Genomic DNA, 12,489 nt, shown 5'->3' on the forward strand with positions numbered 1-12,489 from the left:
AAACTAAACTAAATCACATTCCATAACATCCACTCTGTCCGTTCACCATCAATATGATGACCGTAATTATTTTATTTGCACAGTGTTCATCCATTTCGCATTCTATTCGTCCCCACACAAGCACTCTGTTTTAATTCTATCTGAAATTGCCCCGGATGGCCATTTGTGTAATTTATCTAATTTTGGACCCCGCCCCCCCCCCCCCCCCCCCCCCGCCACACATCAAAGCAACTCGTTTTTCCTCTCTACAGGCTAGATGCAGGAAGATTGTTCCTGATGTTGGGGAAGTCCAGGCCAAGGGGTCACAGCTTAAGGATAAAGGGGAAATCCTTTAAAACCGAGATGAGAAGAACTTTTTTCACACAGAGAGTGGTGAATCTCTGGAACTCTCTGCCACAAAGGGTAGTCGAGGCCAGTTCATTGGCTATATTTAAGAGGGAGTTAGATGTGGCCCTTGTGGCTAAGGGGATCAGAGGGTATGGAGAGAAGGCAGGTACGGGATACTGAGTTGGATGATCAGCCATGATCATATTGAATGGCGGTGCAGGCTCGAAGGGCCGAATGGCCTACTCCTGCAACTAATTTCTATGTTTCTATGTGACCAAGAGAGTGATTCTAGGTTGGTGAAAGAATCTTGCCACTAAAGAAAACTGTTATGCTTCTCGGGCACAATAGAGTTGACCTGAAGGTACACAAAAATGCTGGAGAAACTCAGCGGGTGCAGCAGCATCTATGGAGCAAAGGAGATAGGCAACGTTTCGGCCCAAAACATTGCCTATCTCCTTCGTTCCATAGATGCTGCTGCACCTGCTGAGTTTCTCCAGCATTTTTGTGTACCTTCGATTTTCCAGCATCTGCAGTTCCTTCTTAAACATAGAGTTGACCTGAATTTGTACCTGAAGTGCCATGTGCACTCAGAAGAAGAGTTGCTACCAATGGTGGCCTATTTGATCCTAAACTAAACCTTCGGTCTCATGTCCACTGCACTAGCGAGGCCACTTATTGCTGTCTCCATCCCTTAATTTGTTTGTGTCATTGCCTTGGCTCATCTCGGGCTCTCCAGCCCTGTATTATCTCAACTGGATTTTACTGATGATCTCCCGGCTGGCTCCTGTCTTGCAATCTCCTTCCTGAACACTGTTCTCCTCACCGCTCCAGACAGAACAGAGATAGAGTTCTTGCTTTTCGTTGTCAGCATCCAGCTCATCCTTGTGTCATTTCCAGCAGCCGCAATGTTTCCACCATTTCTTCTCTTCCCTATCCTTGTCTGCCTTCCATTGGGGCGTTTCGTCTATGACTCATTGGCCTGTTTGTCCCTCCCCAACTATCCTAACTGACCCTTGGCACTTTCCCCAATACTTGCTCCTATACCTTCTTCACCACCGCCAGCCGTTCCAGGTGAGGCATGCATCTCCTCATATCCTGTTTGTTGCATATAGACAACAGGTGCAGGAGTAGCCCTTCAAGGCAGCACCACCACTCAATGTGATCATGGCTGATCATCCACAATCAGTACCCTGTTTCTTCCTTCTCCCCATATCCCAGTTAATGCTCCCGAAGTGGCTTCCTCTATGTGGTCAAGACCATGTGTTGACTAGGCGACCAAATTACAGAGCATTTACTGTCTGTCTGCAATGGTCTTCAGGAGCTGTTGTTTCATGACATTTTAATTCCCTTCACATTCCCAAACCGACATGTCCATCCTTCCTCCGCCTTCACCATTACCAGGGAGATGTATACTGCTCAGCCCCCTGCTCTACTCACTCTATACTCATGACTGTGTAGCCGGACACAGTGCAAACTCCATCCTCAAGTTTGGCGACGACACCCCATTGTTGGATGAATTACAGATGGTGATGAGTCAGAGTTTAGAAGTGAGATCGATCGATTGACCAAATGGTGCTAGCACAACAACCTGGCTCTCAATGTGTCGGATGAAACTGCAGATGCTGGTTTACACCAAAGAGAGACACAAAATGCTGGAGTAACTCAGCGGGGCAGGCAGCATCTCTGGAGTGTCGGGTCGAAATCCTTCTACAGACTGGTCAGATTTAGACCCGAAACGTCAACCATTCCTTCTCTTTTGTCTTTTTGCACTATTATTGTTTGTTTTTATGTGTACATATCTGTGTGCGCATGTGTGTGTGTGTGTGTATAGATATATACATATGTATTTATATGCACACGTACACAAACGTGTGTGTGTGGGTGCGCACTGTTTTTCTTGTTTATTTTGTTTACAGCGTAATATATATACATATTCTGTTGTGCTGCTGTAAGTAAGAATGTCTGGTGCATATGACATTAAAACACTTGACTCTCTTGACTTTTGACGAATGCAAACTAGAGGAACAGCACCTTGTATTCTGCCTGGGTAATGTACAAGCCAATGCTACGATCATTTGAATTATCCAATTTTAGGCACAAACGTGTTGGTGTACATACATGTATGTGGATGTAGATATAATACACACACACACACACACACACACACACACACACACACACCACACACACACACACACACACACACACACACACACACACACACACACACACACACCACACACAAAAAACAAACAAATAATAATCGTGCAAAAAGACAACCCTCCAGTCTACTTTTTATTGCCTCTGTTTCCCTCCATTCCACCCATTTGTTTTGTCCTCTTCCACCCATCATCCATTTTCTCCCCCTCCTACTGTTCCCACCCACCTACTTCACGCGCATTTCACTTGCAGGCTAACTCCCCCACCACCCCACCTTGCCCTCGTGGGGATGACATGGGGAGGATGTTTCCCATGGATGGGAAGTTTGAAACCAGAGGTCTCATCCTCACAGGCTGTGTTTGGAATGGAGTGAAGAGATATTGTTTTACTCAAACTGTGGTAAATCTCATGTAGTCCTAGAGGCTTGAGAAAGACATCCTGCCAAATGTCTGCTTGTGTAACTTTTGATCCCTCCGACACACGAGCCAGGATGAGCCAAACACCTGCTTCTTGTACTGGCAAGTTATGATCCAGCCTGCTGTTTGTTCCTCCCTTTCTCCCAAAAAGACAGCCAGCATCATCAGAGGCCCACACCACCCCAGCTACACACTCATCTCACCCCTGCCACCGAGAAGACGGTACAGGAGCCTGAAAACTGTAATGCCCAGGTTCAGGAACAGCTTCTTCCCTACAGCCATCAGGCTATTAAACACTACAACCTCAAATAAGCTGTGAACTACATTGACTATTATTGTTATTATTACACTATTATTGTTTGATTGTTTTTTATGTGTACGTGTGTGTGTATGTATATATGTATGTAAATATGTGTATATGCACGTGTGTGTGTATATATACACACATGTGTGTGTCTATACACTCACACTCGCACTCACATATATATATATATATATATAATTTTTTTAATATATATATATATATATATGTGTGTGTGTGTGTGTGTGTATATATATATATATGTGTGTGTGTATATATATGTGTGTGTGTGTGTATAGATGTATAGATATAGATATAGATATATATATAGATATATAGATATATATATAGATAGATATAGATATAGATTATATATATAGAGATAGATAGAGATAGATAGAGATAGATAGAGATAGATAGAGATAGATAGAGATAGAGATTATATATACATTTTATATATATGTGTCTGTGTCGGGAACCTCCCATTTCCAGAACCCACCCCACTGATTACAGTCACTTTGGCTTCTGAATATTGCTACTCTTCCTTCCTGCCACACCTGCCTCATTCTGGTTCCTCTGGCATAGTTGTGGCTCTCCACATTTTAAGTCAATAAGTTTCGCAAAATGTCAGTGAGATTCTGCTCCTAACTTGCCATCTACAGAGGATCACTGCTGCAGAAACCATCAGCCATGTGGCATTGATTGCTGAAAAACCAATTACCTGATCAATCTCGGCGAGAGGGCCTGAACATCGGGCCGTCCGTAACAGCGACTGCAGAGACATCAAAGGCCTCGACCACGGGTGAACAAAGAGGAAGATGACTGAACTTTATTGCCTTCCCTCACAGTGGGAAACGTTGATTCCGCTGTGGTGGGTGTTTATGTTAAACTCTATTGTGTATTATGTTGGGGTGGAAGATTGCAACCTTCACTTGTTTCGACGAATGCAATCAACCTGGCGTGCACAATCAAATAAGATCAAATAGAACAATTTGCTTACAACTTTAGGCTGTGCACACCATACGTGAGAAGAAGAAGTGTATTATGTTATTTTTATTCTTATGGCTGTATGATAACTCAAATCTCACTGTACCAATTGGCGCATGTAACAAAAAATGTATCTTGAACTTGAACTTATTTTATAGTAAGGGACCGCAGATGCTGGTTTACACCGAAGATAGACGCAAAATGCTGGCGTAACTCAGCGGGACAGGCAGCATCTCTGGAGAGAAGGAATGGGTGATGTTTCTAGTCTGAAGAAGGGTCCCGACCCAAAATGTCACCCATTCCTTCTCTCCAGAGATGCTGCCTGTCCAGCTGAGATACTCCAGCATTTTTGTGTCCATCCAAGTATGTGCAACCTCTCTCCAATTCATATAATTAATCATTTCCAATTCGGGAAACACGTAAGCAAACTTCATATCCTTTCAGTATTTTGTCCATTGAATTGCTTAATAATGACTTTGCATTGAAGATAATTTCTGACTTTATTGCTATCCGGCTTATTACTGCCTCACAGAGCACTGATCTTTTACTGCATTTTTAGTCCTTCAGTCTAAAAAGTCTGTACCCCGCATACTCTCTTCCTCAGAGGACTAAGGATATTCAGCATGTTCCCAATTATCTTAATAATCCCTGCACTGTAAGAAGCCATCACAACTTGTTTTGTCAACTACGCTTTGCAAGACTGCACGATATCTGTGAGATCGGTGGGTGCATCCCAATCCATCATGCAATTCCATCTACACTTCACTCTGCCTTGAAAAAGCACCATTGTGGCGCCATCTGGTGGTTGAGCCACATAGTTCAAACCCTCGTCAGTAGAGCTGGGACGGTCACGTGACCGAGTTTGGCGGGGGTTTGCGAGTGAAGATCGTCATGCAACAGCAGCTCTCGCTCAACGCACGTGTGTTGTCTTTGCCAATAAAGATTGTTTTATTCACAACACGTGGATCACTACGCCATCATGATGGAAGATCACCAATGCCACTGTCACTCCATCTTCTACCTTATCCTGCCATGCAGAAGAGCACTCTTGAACGGACCTCTCACAAGCTCAGCATTATTCCCTACCTCCCAATCTACGTTGCGGCTTTGCATTTGAAAAAAATCTGCATGGTCTCTGTAGCTGGAAGACAATATCCTGCACTCTGCATTGATTTTTCTCTTCGCACAATCTGTTCAATTTGTGTGGGGTTTGATTGCATTCGTGTGTAGTATGATCTGACACAAATTGCTGGAGTAACTCAGCGGGACTGTCAGCATCTCTGGAGAGAAGAAATGGCTGACGTTTTGGGTTGAGACCCTTCTTCAGAGCCCTTCCTTCTCTCCAGAGATGCTGCCTGTCCCACTGAGATCCTCCGGCATTTTGTGTCTACAGTGGAAACCAGCATCTGCAGTTCCTTGCTACAGATGTAGTGTGATTTGGCTGGATAGCAAACAAAACAAAGTTATCCCTGGCAGCTCTGTATAGGTGAGCATAATAATCCAATACTTTGAAAGGGGCATCATTAGGTCTGCTCACTGCTGTGCCAGGAAATTGGCTCTTCCCGCTGTTGTTGTGTGAGGAACTTGGGCGCTGGCTTCATCGTACTAACGGCTGCCCTCTGTTGGAGTTTTCCCAAATAATGACCATCTGATGGCTTGCTGTCTCAGCGATGCTGGTGCTCCTGACTGGACTCATGGTTCTTGGTCGTGTGTCAGCAGTGTGGGTGCCCAGAGCTGAGATGTGGAGCTGTGGGCTGCATCCTGGCAGGCACAATGAATGTGGGCATTGCTGGACACTGGCAGTACCTGCTCCACCGGTTCACAGGTTATAGGAGTAGAATTAGGCCATTCGGCCCCCCTTGAGTCTACTCCGCCATTCAATCATGGCTGATCTATGTCTCCTCATCCCATTTTCCTGCCTTCTCCCACAACCCTTGACACCTGTTCTAATCAAGAATTTGTCTATCTCTGCCATAAATCTCCTCTGACTTGGCCTCCACAGCCCTCTGTGGCAATGAGTGCCACAGATTCACTACCCTCTGATTAATAAGTTCCTCCTCACCTCCTTTCTAAAAGAGCGCCCTTTAATTCTGAGGCTATGACCTCTGGTCCTAGACTCTCCCACCAGTGGAAACATCCTTTCCACATCCACTCCATCTATGCCTTTCATTATTCTGGAAGCTTCAACGTGTTGCCAGAACGACTGGGACCTATGATCTCTTTGTCACCTTGGGTTGTCCTGGATGCAGTCCTGAGCTCCACTTCTCACCACCAAGCAGTTCCACCATTTGCTCTTCATGGCCCATGCTGGCTACCACAGGCAGCCTCAGCACACTGGGCTGTAGGGTGATTTACTGGTGGGCTTCCGTTGTCCCAGCTCGACAGTACTCTCAGCAACGGGCAAGGTGGAGTAACGGTAGAGCTACTGCCTTACAGCGCCAGAGACCTGGCTTCAATCCTGACTACGGGCGCTTGTGTCTGTGCGGAGTTTGTACGTTCTCCCCGTGGTTTTCTCTGCGTGGGTTTTCTCCGAGATCTTTGGTTTCCTCCCACTCTCCAAAGACATACAGGTTTGTAGGTTGATTGACTTGGTATAAGTGTAAATTGTCCCCAGTGTATGTAGGACAGTGTTAAGTCAAGAGTCAAGTCAAGAGAGTTTATTGTCACGTGTCCCAGAGAGGACAATGAAATTCTTGCTGGCTGCAGCACAACAGAGTATTATAAACAAAAATACAGAACTGTTCAGTTCAATATTCATATAAATAAGCAGATAAAGTGCAATAGGTGCAGATAAAGTGCGATGTGCAGGGATCGCTGGTTGGTGCAGACTCGGTGGGCCGAAGGACCTGCTTCCGTGCTGTATCTCTAAACTAAATTAAACTAAACACCCTTTATGTAAAGCTGCAATGGTCCCTTCTAGCATTGATTCTGGGAATACACCCTGAGTGGTAAGTGATAAAAGACTATGGATTCTAATCACTATGTGCGAGTCTGGTCATTTCCAACACCAGTGTAGGGAGAAACTACAGTTGCTGGTTTACACTAAAGATAGACACAAAATGCTGGTGTAACTCAGCAAGACAGGCAGCATCTCTGGAGAGAAGGAATGGATGAAGGGTGATGTTTCCGGTCCAAGACCGTTTCGGGTCTGAAGATGGGTGTCGACCCGAAACGCTGCACATTTCCTCTCTCCAGAGATGCTGCCTGTCTCGCTGAGTTACTTCAAAGATCTAAAGATCCTATGAGAGCTATCAGGGTAAATGTGGATTTATTTATGTTAGCCCCATACCTCATATTCATATTGTGACATCATAAACTGAACATCATGGAAATGACCTAGAACGGGCAGACAGTGGGAATGAGTTTGCGATTTTCAGAAGTGGCTGAAGGAAAGCAGAAAGTTCTGATGTCCACAGGAAATCTGAATGTGAGTCATACTGCAAGATGGGTTGAAAAGCAGAGGAACAAAATGGGAAAGTCTTAACAAACATTGAAAATAATGTAAACTCTTCACCACATTGGTAGTTTTAACTGTAAACTGACCTCCCAACATCTATACTCAATACTCTGACCGATGAAGGCCAATGTGGCCCAAAGCTTCAGTATTGAGTGCAGAAGATAGACACAAAGTGCTGGAGTAACTCAGCAGGACAGGCAGCAACATCTCTGGAGAGAAGGAATGGGTAATGTTTCACGTCGAGACCCTTCTTCAGCTCCTATTGTGCTGAGAATGTGGCAGAAACGGTGGACTGTCTTGACAGCTCAGCATGCAAGCGTGAGTTTATTGAATGCAACTGCATTATTCATTGAAGTGTCATGGATCAGCTGTCTTTTATATAGGCTGTCCCCAGAACAAATGGGTTTTACTCTTACAGATGTTGGAAAATACACAAAAATCACTTGATGGGATAACCATGCCGCCACAGTATTGTATTGAATGGCAACAAAGACACACAAGGCTAATAAGATAAAAAAATTCAAGGTGGAAAGAGAGAGGAAACCAGTTCGGCAGTTTGTAGAAATAAAGTTATGTAATGTTATGGAAGCTTATATAACTTTAGTCAAAGGATGGTGAATCTGTGGAACTCATTGTCACAGAGGGCTGTGGAGGCCAAGTCAGTGGATATCTTTAAGGCAGAGATAGACAAATACTCAATTAGATCGGGTGTCAAGGGTTACGGGGAGAAGGCAGGAAGATGGGATTATGAGGCAGATATAGTATAGTATAGTATAGTATATCTTTATTGTCATTTTCCAGAGTACTCACATACCCAGAGGAAACAAAAAAAACGTTGCTCAACCAGTGTCCATTCAGTGTGCAGTGAAAAATTAAATAGAAATAAAAATACATATATCATGAACAAATTAAACACTCTACTCTCTACTAAACATCAACAGGCGTTCCGATCGGCAGCGGCACAACAGTGGCTCTGCTGCAGTGTGTCCAGGTTGATGGTTGGTGCACGATACTTTGGCAGGGGGCAAAGTCCGTTTATCAGTCTTATAGCCTGCGGGAAGAAGCTGAGGAGCATCCTGCTGGTTTTGCAGCTAATGCTCCTGTACCTCTACCCAGATGGCAGGATGGAGAATATGTGATGCGATGGGTGGTTGGGGTCTTTGATGATGGAGATGGCTCTGCTGATACATCTCTTCCTGTATATGTCCAGCAGGAAAAGGAGTGGAGCACCAATAATCCTGCTGGCGGTCTTCACAATCCTGTCTAGTTGGTGCCGTTCGTACGCCTTGTAGCTCCCGAACCAGGAAGTGATGCCGTTGGTTAATGTGCTCTCGATTGTCCCCCTATAAAAAGTTTGTAGGTGTGTAGTGGGGAGACCTGCTTTACGTAGTCTTCGGAGAGGGTGTAGTCGCTGCTGGGCTCTCTTGACCAGTGCTGTGGTGTTGGTCATGGTTGTCAGGTCATCTGACAGGTGTAGTCCTAGGAACTTCACGCTGCTGACCCTTTCCACATCAGCTCCATCGCAGTGCAGAGGTGTATGGTGTTGTTTTCCCGCCCTCCTGAAGTCAACCACCATCTCCTTAGTTTTTCCCACGTTGAGAATGAGGTTGTGGGATTTGCACCATCCTGTGAGCAGCTCCACCTACATCCTGTACGCCGACTCATCATTGTCACTGATGAGACCCACCACTGTTATGTCATCAGCGAACTTGTTGATGAAGTTGTTGTTGAGTCTAGCAGTACAGTCGTGTGTAAACAGACTAAACAGCAGGGGGCTTAGGACACAGCCTTGGGGCGAGCCAGTGCTCACGGCTATGGTTTTGATGTCCTACTGCCCACCCTGACTGTCTGCTGCCGTTGCGATAGAAAGTTCAGAATCCAGTTACATGTGCCAGCATCAACCCCCAATAGCTCCAACTTCTCCACCAGCTGCTGCGGAATGATTGTGTTAAAAGCAGAGCTGAAGTCTATGAAGAGGATCCTGGCATAAGTATTTTTCCGATCAAGGTGTGACAGTACGAGGTTCAGTGTTGTTGAGACTGCGTCCTCTGTGGATCGGTTGGCTCTGTAGGCGAACTGCAGTGGGTCTAGGTCAGCAGGTAGACTATTTTTGATATGCTGCATAACCAGTCGCTCAAAACACTTCATTACTATGGGTGTTAGAGCCACTGGTCGAAAGTCATTATGGCAGGCTGGGTTTGGTTTCTTCGGGACAGGGACGATGGTGGCACTCTTAAGACAGTTGGGCACTACTGCCTGGCTGAGTGAGATGTTAAAAATGTCTGTGAAGACATCTTTCAGTTGCCATGATTGAATGACGGAGTAGACTCAATGGGCCGAATGGCCTAATTCTACTCCTATAACTTGCGAACTTGTGTACGGGTGTCCATAAGTTGGGTGTTTTTATACCAGGGACAGCCTGTATTTGCAATTAGGGTTGCCAACTTTCTCACTCCCAAATAAGGGACAATAGGTCAATATAAGGGACGAATTGCCTGCGGGAATTTGTCCCTTATTTGGACCTATTGTCCCTTATTTTGACCTATTGTCCCTTATTTGGGAGTGAGAAAGTTGGCAACCCTCAGCCGACTCGGCCGTGACTGGGTGAATGATGACTTGGCCTGGTTGCTGGACTGCACACAACGCCCAGCCAGCGGGCTAGCTGAGGAGTTTTGGCCCGCGCGACATAGTGCGCAAAGTCCGTCTCCCCATCCAACTCATGGACCGATGATCGGCCATGAGAAGAAGGGGTGGTGGTGTCGGCGGTAACCGAAGGTCCGAAGGTCGGACAGCTGGCCGAGCTGCCGACCGACGGGGCCACGGGCGAGGCACGGCTGCTGCACTCCATGGGCTGCACTACGTCGGGACGGGTGAGGCGGGGCCGGACGCGGCGCTCCGACCCGACATTCCCCTCGACTCGAGTAGCAGCAATCAATTACGGGACAAAGGAGGGTTGCCAATTTAGCCCAATATACAGGATATCCCGGCTAATACGGGAAAGTTGGCAACCCTATTTGCAATGTTCTTTCGATCTTTTACTCTCCTCTTCAGGCTTTGCATTTCAATCCTCTTCTTTCCTTATCTGACACCCTTGTGTTTCCTTTCCGCCTCCAGCTTTTGTCATTTTTTGTGTAAGCTGGAACAGCTGGAACAACTGTGCGGTAAAGTCCAACCACATCTGTGATTTGTTGGCTTCATTGAATTCCCGTCTGTTCGTGTCTGGAATGGTTCTGCATAAACAAACAAGCTAAGCATTCATCCCGTGTAGCTCACAATGGGATAGAGATGGGCCTGTCCCACTTGGACAAACTAATCCACGAGTTTAGAAGACCCTAGACCAGTTGAAAAAAATTGTCAAGGTCGTGTTGATTCGCCAAAGTAAAAGACCTCCTACGACCTCCCATGACTATGTCCATGACCTCCTAAGACCCCCCCCCCTGACCTCAGTCTTTCACACCTAAGACCAACTATGACTAGCTACGAGTGGAAATGATCACATGATAAAATGAAGTCATGTTTGCATTTTTTTCTTGGGCCAGTTACCGACCAACGACTACAACTCCTACTACCTATGACTACCATCATGATCTACTACGACCCCTACCTACGAGTAAAAGTATCGATTTTTTCCATGCCGACCTGTTTTTTACTCGTGGACATTTTTTTATCAAGCTGGAAAAAGCGCCGCGACCTACTTGAGGCCACGAGTACACGGAGACCACTCACGAGCATGAGGAAGAGTTACGAAGACCTCCTCCGACCTCGTAGCGACCATGCTGCGAGTATTAGTCAAGGACAAACTCGGCAGAGGTCGCCAATTGGGTCGTGAAAGTGGGACAGGGGCTTAAGAGAGACACGTGTTTTGATCAATCACTTCTATGTTTTCTGGAGTAATTTTGCTGAATCAATGTTACAACTGGATTAAAAAGCAAAATAAAACTCCAAGTGTTGAAGGAAATCAGGGGGTGGGGTGAATGGAGAGACAGCGTTTCACATTGGGGTCCCTGGATGCTGAAAAGCTCCAGGTAGATCATCGCTCAGCAGTTCTTCAGCCAGACTGGAATTGGGGAGAGGAAGCTGGATATGAGAGATGGGGATGAGGCAAAACCCAGCATTTGATAAGTAGACACATTGTGTAGGAAGGAACTGCAGATGCTGGATTAAACTGAAGATAGTCACGAGATGCTTAAGTAACTCAGCGGGACAGGCAGCATCTCTGGAGAGAAGGAAGGGGTGTTGTTTCAGAGTCAAAACCCTTCTTCATATCTCCGTGTCTCCCTCTCCCCTGACTCTCAGTCTGAAGAAGGGTCTCGACCCGAAACATCACCCATTCCTTCTCTCCAGAGATGCTGCCTGCCCCGCTGAGTTACTCCAGCATGTTGTGTCTATCTTATATGATAAGTGGAGATAGGTGGGTGGGTGAATTGCAGATGGGTGAAGCAAAGAGTACATTTCCGGCATTATTCAACTCATTCTTCTCTTTGACAGCCCCTCTGGGCAAAAATGATTTTGACCTCAACATGCTTCATGTGGCAGACGACTTTTGTATTATTTCCCTTCATTGCATTATTGAAAGAAACGAACATTAAATAGGTAAGAAAGTAAGTAATCCATGCAAATCAGGGCAATATTCTTTACAAGACCAGAAGGAATGGGTGACATTTCAGGTCGAGACCCTTCTTCAGACGTCACCCTCCTCATCCCCTTTTGAAGGCACGTCCTTTAATTCTGAGGCTATGACCTCTAGTCCTAGACTCGCCCAATAGTGGAAACATCCTCTCCACATCCCACATCCCACATTTCACTTTCCCGTATGTTTCAATGTTTCCCAGATGTCCCCC

At 45.8% G+C, this 12,489-nt stretch overlaps 1 protein-coding gene across 5 annotated transcripts in view; it reads left to right on the forward strand.

The window, feature by feature from the left end:
• The window catches only part of afap1 (actin filament associated protein 1), a 334,355-nt gene that overhangs the window by 100,799 nt on the left and 221,067 nt on the right, over nucleotides 1-12,489 (forward strand). The window contains exon 1 of one of the 5 annotated variants that reach the window (XM_055644831.1): nucleotides 7,601-7,618. The exons of the other annotated variants lie outside the window; for them this stretch is intronic. The gene's annotated coding sequence lies outside the window, so the exon portion shown is untranslated. Of the gene's footprint in view, nucleotides 1-7,600; nucleotides 7,619-12,489 lie in introns of those variants that run through there. 5 annotated transcript variants of the gene reach the window in all.

Source organism: Leucoraja erinacea, chromosome 1, assembly GCF_028641065.1.
Source record: "Leucoraja erinacea ecotype New England chromosome 1, Leri_hhj_1, whole genome shotgun sequence".
Lineage (NCBI taxonomy): Eukaryota > Metazoa > Chordata > Chondrichthyes > Rajiformes > Rajidae > Leucoraja > Leucoraja erinaceus.